This window comes from Salvia miltiorrhiza, chromosome 6 (assembly GCF_028751815.1).
Source record: "Salvia miltiorrhiza cultivar Shanhuang (shh) chromosome 6, IMPLAD_Smil_shh, whole genome shotgun sequence".
NCBI classification, from domain to species: Eukaryota; Viridiplantae; Streptophyta; class Magnoliopsida; order Lamiales; family Lamiaceae; genus Salvia; species Salvia miltiorrhiza.
The window spans coordinates 22,249,148-22,256,355 of NC_080392.1; the positions used below are offsets into that span (position 1 = coordinate 22,249,148).

Sequence of the window (7,208 nt, forward strand, 5' to 3'; positions counted from 1 at the left end):
AGATTTCGGGCTAGCCCATTAGGCTAGTCGGCTTAAATGCGTAAAATAAAATTATCATTTGTATTTTGTTATTTTTAAATTGATCTAATGTATAATGTATAAAATATACATAGAAATCAAAGATATAAATTACTCCATCCGTCCCAGAAATAATGGCCCGTTTCTTTTGGGCACGGAGATTAAGAAATGTTGAATTAAGGAGATAAAGTAGTGGGTAATGTATTTAAAGATATTATTAGTAAGATTAATTATTAGCTAATCTACATCATCCGACCGACCTTCTCTTCAATCCTCCGGCAGAAATCCGGTAACACCAACCTCCCGCCATTTCTCCACTGCCAACACCAGCAATACAGAAATCCGGCAACACTAACATTCACCCTCGTTGATGTTCTTGCCATCATATAAATCATGAAAATCTCCAAAGCTAAAATCCTAAAAATCCCCAAATCTAAATCTTGAAAATCCCCAAAATTAAAATTCTGAAAATCGCCATCTCCAGCCTCCTTCGCCGCCTCGGTGCGAAACCCATCACCAAACCCACCACCAGCCGGACACCACCAAACTCCATCTCCAATTTCTCCTCATCTCCAAGTAGGGCTCGACCTCACTGCACAAGCCGAACACCAGCCTGAGTGAGCGAGGAAGAGAGAGAGATCAGAGGCGGCGGCGACCGCCGGCACTGCATGCGGCTCGCAGCGGCCACCGCGAACAGGAGAGAAAGGGAGATCTAGAGGGAGAGCATAGAAAGGGCAGAGAGAGAGATTGAGGAGTAGAGAGAGGCTGAGGTGGAGGAGATGCCGCCGCCCATATCGCCGCCGCCTGAAACCCTTTTCGTCCTGCTGCAATTCCATGGCTACAGAGGAATATGGGAAGTCTCGAGCCCTAATTTTTGGAGGTGGGCGAATCAGTGGATGAAAGTGGAGGGCGGAGGCAGTGGAAGCGGCAAGGATGGAGGGCGGAGGGCGGCGGCGGCGGCGGTGGTGGTGGAGCCGTGAGGTTGGTGGTGGTGGAGGGATGAGAGAGGAGAACTAGAGAGAGGAAAGAAGATGGGACGAGTGTTGGAAATGGAAAAGCGAAAAATTAGGTGGGGAAGAAAATATTAGGGTTTGATTGGTTAATTAAGAATTCTAATTAATTGTTAATTATAGCTCAAAAAGAAAACAGACCATTATATATGGGACAACCCAAAAAGGAAAACATGCCATTATTTATGGAACGGATGGAGTATATAGCAAGCATGAAATGCGAAAATATAAGATATTGAAAAAAACATCAAGATTGCATAACATATAAAATAAGTTGGTAACAATAAAATGTTCAACTTTGTTAACGAAAAAATAATAAAATATCCAACAATAGTTTGAATTCATAGAAGCAAAGCATCTAAAAAATACAGAAAAGTGAAATGATGAGACTTTATAATATTTTGTCATTTTTTTTATTTTTATATCTAAATATTTAATATTAAGTATTCGGGTTTCGGGCTAGCCCATCAGGTTACTCAGGTCGGCCCTCTCGGGTGCCGGGCTATTCGGTTACGGGCTAATCGAATTGTAATTTTTATCGGGTTAAAAATATTCAACCCTAACCCTCTCGGGTTGCGGGTTAATTGGGACAGCCCACGAATTTCGGGCTAGATTGACATCCCTAGCTACCGCCTTGCTAAAATTAGCAACAAATTGATTTTTTTATTATTATTATTTTTTCGTCTTCTCTTTCTATTACTTTTGATTTTGAACCCATTTTTAATTTTTTTCTATTAACATCATTTCCATTTCATTCATTATTTTATTTTTCCTTTTTTCTCTTTTCTTTTCAAATGCATCAGTATTTACACATTACTTCTTTTATTTTTGTTCCGCTTTTTCATTTCCTTTACATTTCTTTTGTTCTTCTATATAGTTGACAATTCAAAAGATTGGGAAATATGATTTATTTTATTTCATTTTGTTTTAAATAATAATTTTTTAATTATTAATTTTTTATGAAATATAATATTTATAAAATAATTAATTTATTTTTATATTCATTAAAATAAATATCAAATTAATTTATATTAAGTTATAAAGAATAATTGTGAAATTTAATGGAATGTGAATAAATATTAAGTGAATTAAAAGCGGGTTCAGAATGATGTTAGCAAAAATCTAAATATAAGTAGATACTAGTATTTTACCCGTGCGCACGGGTACGGAATTCACAAATACATGAACTATAATATAAATATAAGAAGAAATATAATATTAAATAAAATAAAATATATATAAGAAATAACAAAATATCTTATACAAATAAATTCCATAGAGTTCCATATAAACAATATTATCGATAATAAAAAAATTCAAGTTTTAAATATTAATAATTAGTAATCATTGATATACGAACATGAATTCAACCTATGGAATAACTAATGTGCAAGCTAAAATCAATCCAACCTATAAAATAATCAATAATCAGTAACCCATGGAATAAAAAATATGTTTATTACGTAAAAAGTTAAACGTGAAAGATATACAATTACACGATTATATTTGTGCATGGTCCCTACACAACATAACATTCTACCTTAAGAGAAATCAGGTTCATTTAATTACACGAAAGTATGGAATAATTTTTTTTCCTAAAAGCATAATATTTGTGCAAGCTAAAAAAATAATACAACATTCTAACAAAAAATCATAAATTTATATATTATATATAACGATGACAACGTCAAATACACAAATTATATAAAACTAAGTCTATTATCTATGATCGTGAAATACACAAATTTAAGTGTATTATTTCAAAAGATAGGTAAATTACAAAAATACAAAATTTTGTAAATTGATAATTAATATCATTAGAATAATGTTTTAAATATAACAATATACACTGATTTAACTATATAAATAAATATGCTAACAATTTAATCATATAACTAAATATGTTTACCATCTAAAATGTTTTAAATATCAAATATATTTTATTATCTATTTTATATTTTTCATTTAATATTTTACATAAATAGTGAAAATATTATTTCACAATTTGATACATTAAATGATTGTGAATAATTCTCAATTTAAATAAATAATGTATATATTTATATACTATTATTTTACAATAGTCATTAAAATTGACGGATATTTATTTGTATATATTATATTTAAGTTTATATACGACAATTTCCAAAATATTGAAAATAATTATATATAAATAATATATATATCAGAAATTCATTCTTAATTATTGATCGTCCGATGAATCGTGATCAATGAATGAAATTCTTACTTTATTTTTTCAACATTTACCTTTCTCTATTGAATCTTTTTCCTATATATATATATATATATATATATATGGGAGCGTTCCAATGAGACCCCCTATTTTTAGTGAGATCTTAGATACGATCTCGTGCGTTTATTTTATCAATCATATGACTGATATTTTACCTAAAGGGCAAGATTTGCTCTCAGGATTCGAATCCTGGAGGGAGCGAAATATTTCATACATCATAAGAGTCTCATCTTAAATAATAAACTTTACTTTCACCATAAGTTAGTTATGCTAGTGGACTTCTTTGCTCAATATTGCATACTGAATTTTCATTGAAATTAATAATAATTTCAAATCGAAAATTAGTAAACAGTTCTTCCGCCAATGAGCAGTAGCTAAGCAAGTACCACTTATAAATTCAACTAAAAAGATGGTCATCAAATTTATTTTTATTATGATTAACCAACTAAAAATTCCCTGAAAAAAAAATAAGAAATATTTTTGTAAATTTTGTAAATTAAGCAATACCACTTGTAAGTTTTGTAAATTAATAATTAGTAACATTACAATAATGTTTTAAATATAACAATATTAACTGATTTAAATATATAACTATATAATCATATAACTAAACATGGGCTAGAACGGAAAATACAAATTCGGTTCAGCCAATAATATTTTTACATTTTACATCTGAAAAGTAAATTTAAAATTTGAATGATGTTTTATTATCTATTTTACATTTTTCATTTACTGTGTTACAAAAAGAGTCAAATTATTATGTTGATATTGATACATAAAGTGATTATAATAATCCTCATATATGTATGTTGTAATATCCCACCCATTTCCATTAAGTTTAGATTTATTTTAAGCTTAGAATTTAGATGATTCACGCCAGATAAAGAAAATGGATTTATTTTAAATTCCAACAAATATATATATATATTTTCAAAAGCCTTTTGTAAAATTTAACCTTATGATTTGGTGCATTGCATATAAACTGAATTATATAAGTATGTGATTATTCTATATAATTAGTATTTATTTGTATATGTTTTAAATTCAAGTATGTGTTAGATTTTAACTATTAATAGTGTGATGAGTTTTAATTATTTTATTTATTTATTTATTTATTTTTATTTTATTTTTTTTTAAGCTGCCACCCCTATTCATCATGCCACCCTATTTATGCCACCCTATTTATCCAATCACAGCTGCCCCCTTATTCACCCAATCACAGCCTTTTCAAATCCACACTCAATCTCCTCACACTTCACATACCAAAGTGCAGCAATCTTACGCCACTACACCACCACAAATTTTCACTATCCTCCTTCTCCCATTTCACACAAAATAAACATAAGTGCAAAAGCTCCATTGATGTAGATTCAATTCATAGCAGCAAATCCAATCAAAGGTTTCTTTCTTTTACTCATTTATGTTATCTCTCTTGAATCAAAGTCAGAAACGCACCCATTCTTAACTTCACATTCTGAAATTACATGAAGGATTAATTTACATGAATGAATGTTTGTGTACAGTTTACAATTTATCAATTACAGTATAAGTATGATAGTTGCTTAAGAGGAACCCTATGCTATTTTTTTTGTGAACTGAATATGAGGCTTGAACCCCCTATTTTGTATGTGTGAGTCGAGAGAGGGAGAGGGCAGCCATGGTGACTCTTCGTCGCCGGCGGTCGACGGACGGCGACGGAGCCGCGGTGGCTTCCGATCTGCCAAAGAGGGGGGGAGGAGATGAGTTTTCAGATTTTTAATTTAGAAAAAGGAAAAAAAAAAAAAGAAAAGGAGAAGGGAATTAGGGCTTACCCTTGAATTCGACGGATGACGGAGGCGGCGGCTCCTGGCCGTCTGTCCACCGGCGAGAAGAGGACGGCGCGACGGCGCGGCTTACGCCGTGTCTGCGTGCGTGTGTGTGTGTGTGAGTCAGTGAGAATTAGAGAGAAGGTGAGAACGAGGGAAGGGAGGAAGGGTGGTGGTCGTGGTCTTGACGCGGCAGCGGATCTGCCGCGAAGACGACGGAGGCAGCGGCGGCGCACCGCTTTGACGGCGGCGTGCGTCCTGTTTACGGCGGATACACAGACAGAGGCGAGAGAGTGAGAGAGGACCAGGGGTCAGGGAGAGGAGAGATGCCGAAGAAGGGAGAGCCGCGCCGCTCGCCGGCGGCGACGGCGCCGTTGAACGGCAGCGGCGGCGGACAGATCGTCCGAGAGAGAGAGAGAGAGAGAGAGAAGAGGGGGGGGCTGCTACGCAGCTAAGTGTGTGCGTGTGTGTTATGTATGGGTGTGTGTGAGAGTGTTTGTTTAAAGAAGAAGAGTAAGTTGGGCTTTGCCCTAATTATTTTTGGGCCTAGAGATGGGCTGCTAGATTTTAAAGAGAGTGGGCTTCTTGTTTTATTAAATTTTTTGGGCTCTAATTTTTATTTAATTATTGGGCTTGACCTTTATTTTAAGATATTGGGTTTATTTAAGTTATATATTTATTTACATAAATCCAATTAATTTATTAATTAGACCTTATACTTGGGTTTGATTAATTAATAATCTCACGGTATAATTGCATAATATTATATTATTAATATGTGCATATTTTAAGTGATTACTTATTATATGATTTAAAGCATGAAAGAAATTTGCATTAAACATTTTGCAAATAGAATAACGATTGTTTTAATTGGTTTATATTTATAAATCAAATTATTATAGTAAATCGAGTAAGGATATTGTTGGTGTCCTTAACTCAAGAATTTTAGTTTTCAAATATTTATTTATTAAATTTTGAAAACCCGGCTAAGTGAATCATAGGATGTTAAGCACTTTCACCATGACTTAAGATTAGATTCGAGAGACCTATTAAGAATAGATTTCTTGTAGGCCTTGAGGACCAGGAGAATTAGCACTGCTTTCCCGTGACGGGTTTACGGTTAAACTACAGGCTTTGCCTATTCAGGTGGGTTTTATTTTACATACAATGTATCTTGAGTTATATAAGCTCTGATATTTCATGAAAATTATCTGTTTATCCAATATAAATGTTTTTATGTGCGTTCTGTAATTGTTTAAGGCTCACTTAAGCATCGATCGAGATTCTCATTTGGCCTAACACGCTAAATGAGGATTGTGTACACAAGGTTAGTGGCTCGATGGGTTGATCGCCATCGTGCACTAACAGATTAGAACGTTATAAGGGTGGGTGCTTGACAGGAGGTTATCCGGAGCACGGTGCTTGACAGGAGGTTATCCGGAGCACAGTTAAGACTATTGATTCTGACCGGGTGCGTCCCGAGATCAATAACAGAATTTTGGATCTGACTGGGCGTGTCCCGGGATCAGTGAATGTGGGGAGAAAGTGAGTAACAATCGAACGTACATGGCGCGCCACTTAATGGAGAAAAGTTTTGTCATGCTTAGAAGTGGATTTCCGTTTTTAAACCTTCTGAGTTATGATTGTGATATTGGATAAACTGCTTCGATTATTTCTTAAAATATTTCAAAAACTCGTGCCCACTGAGTACATTAGTACTCAGCCCAAATTATTTTCAAATATTTTCAGGTTGATCGGCTGGTGCAGACGGGGCTGAGCTGAGGCTGGGTACCACAATGTCTTTTGCTTCCGCTAACGACTAACTTGTCACTTCGTCTGTTAATTCTCTAAACTTAGAATTTCTATTATGTGGTACAATATTATATTATTGGACTTAAACTCTTATCCTATATTTCTATTAATAAAGCTATCTTTGATTATGATCAGAGTCACGAAACTAAGCTTATGTGATCCTGAGTTGGAATATTGTCATTTGATTGGCAACTGTTAAGGCCTTTCAATTTACCTCCTTTCATTTTATCTCCTTGGAATATGAATACCCAATTTAATGGGTAGATTGTCAAGTTTATTTTGGTTGATTAAGACTTTCCATTATTTTTC

The 7,208-nt window shown here is 33.8% G+C and overlaps 1 long non-coding RNA gene across 1 annotated transcript; it reads left to right on the forward strand.

Annotated features, from left to right (window-relative positions):
- The first annotated feature begins 5,877 nt into the window (after positions 1–5,877).
- On the forward strand, positions 5,878–7,208 carry LOC130987516 (uncharacterized). Its single transcript, XR_009089784.1, has 2 exons — positions 5,878–6,233; positions 6,837–7,208. It is a non-coding gene; the product is annotated as an uncharacterized LOC130987516 (long non-coding RNA).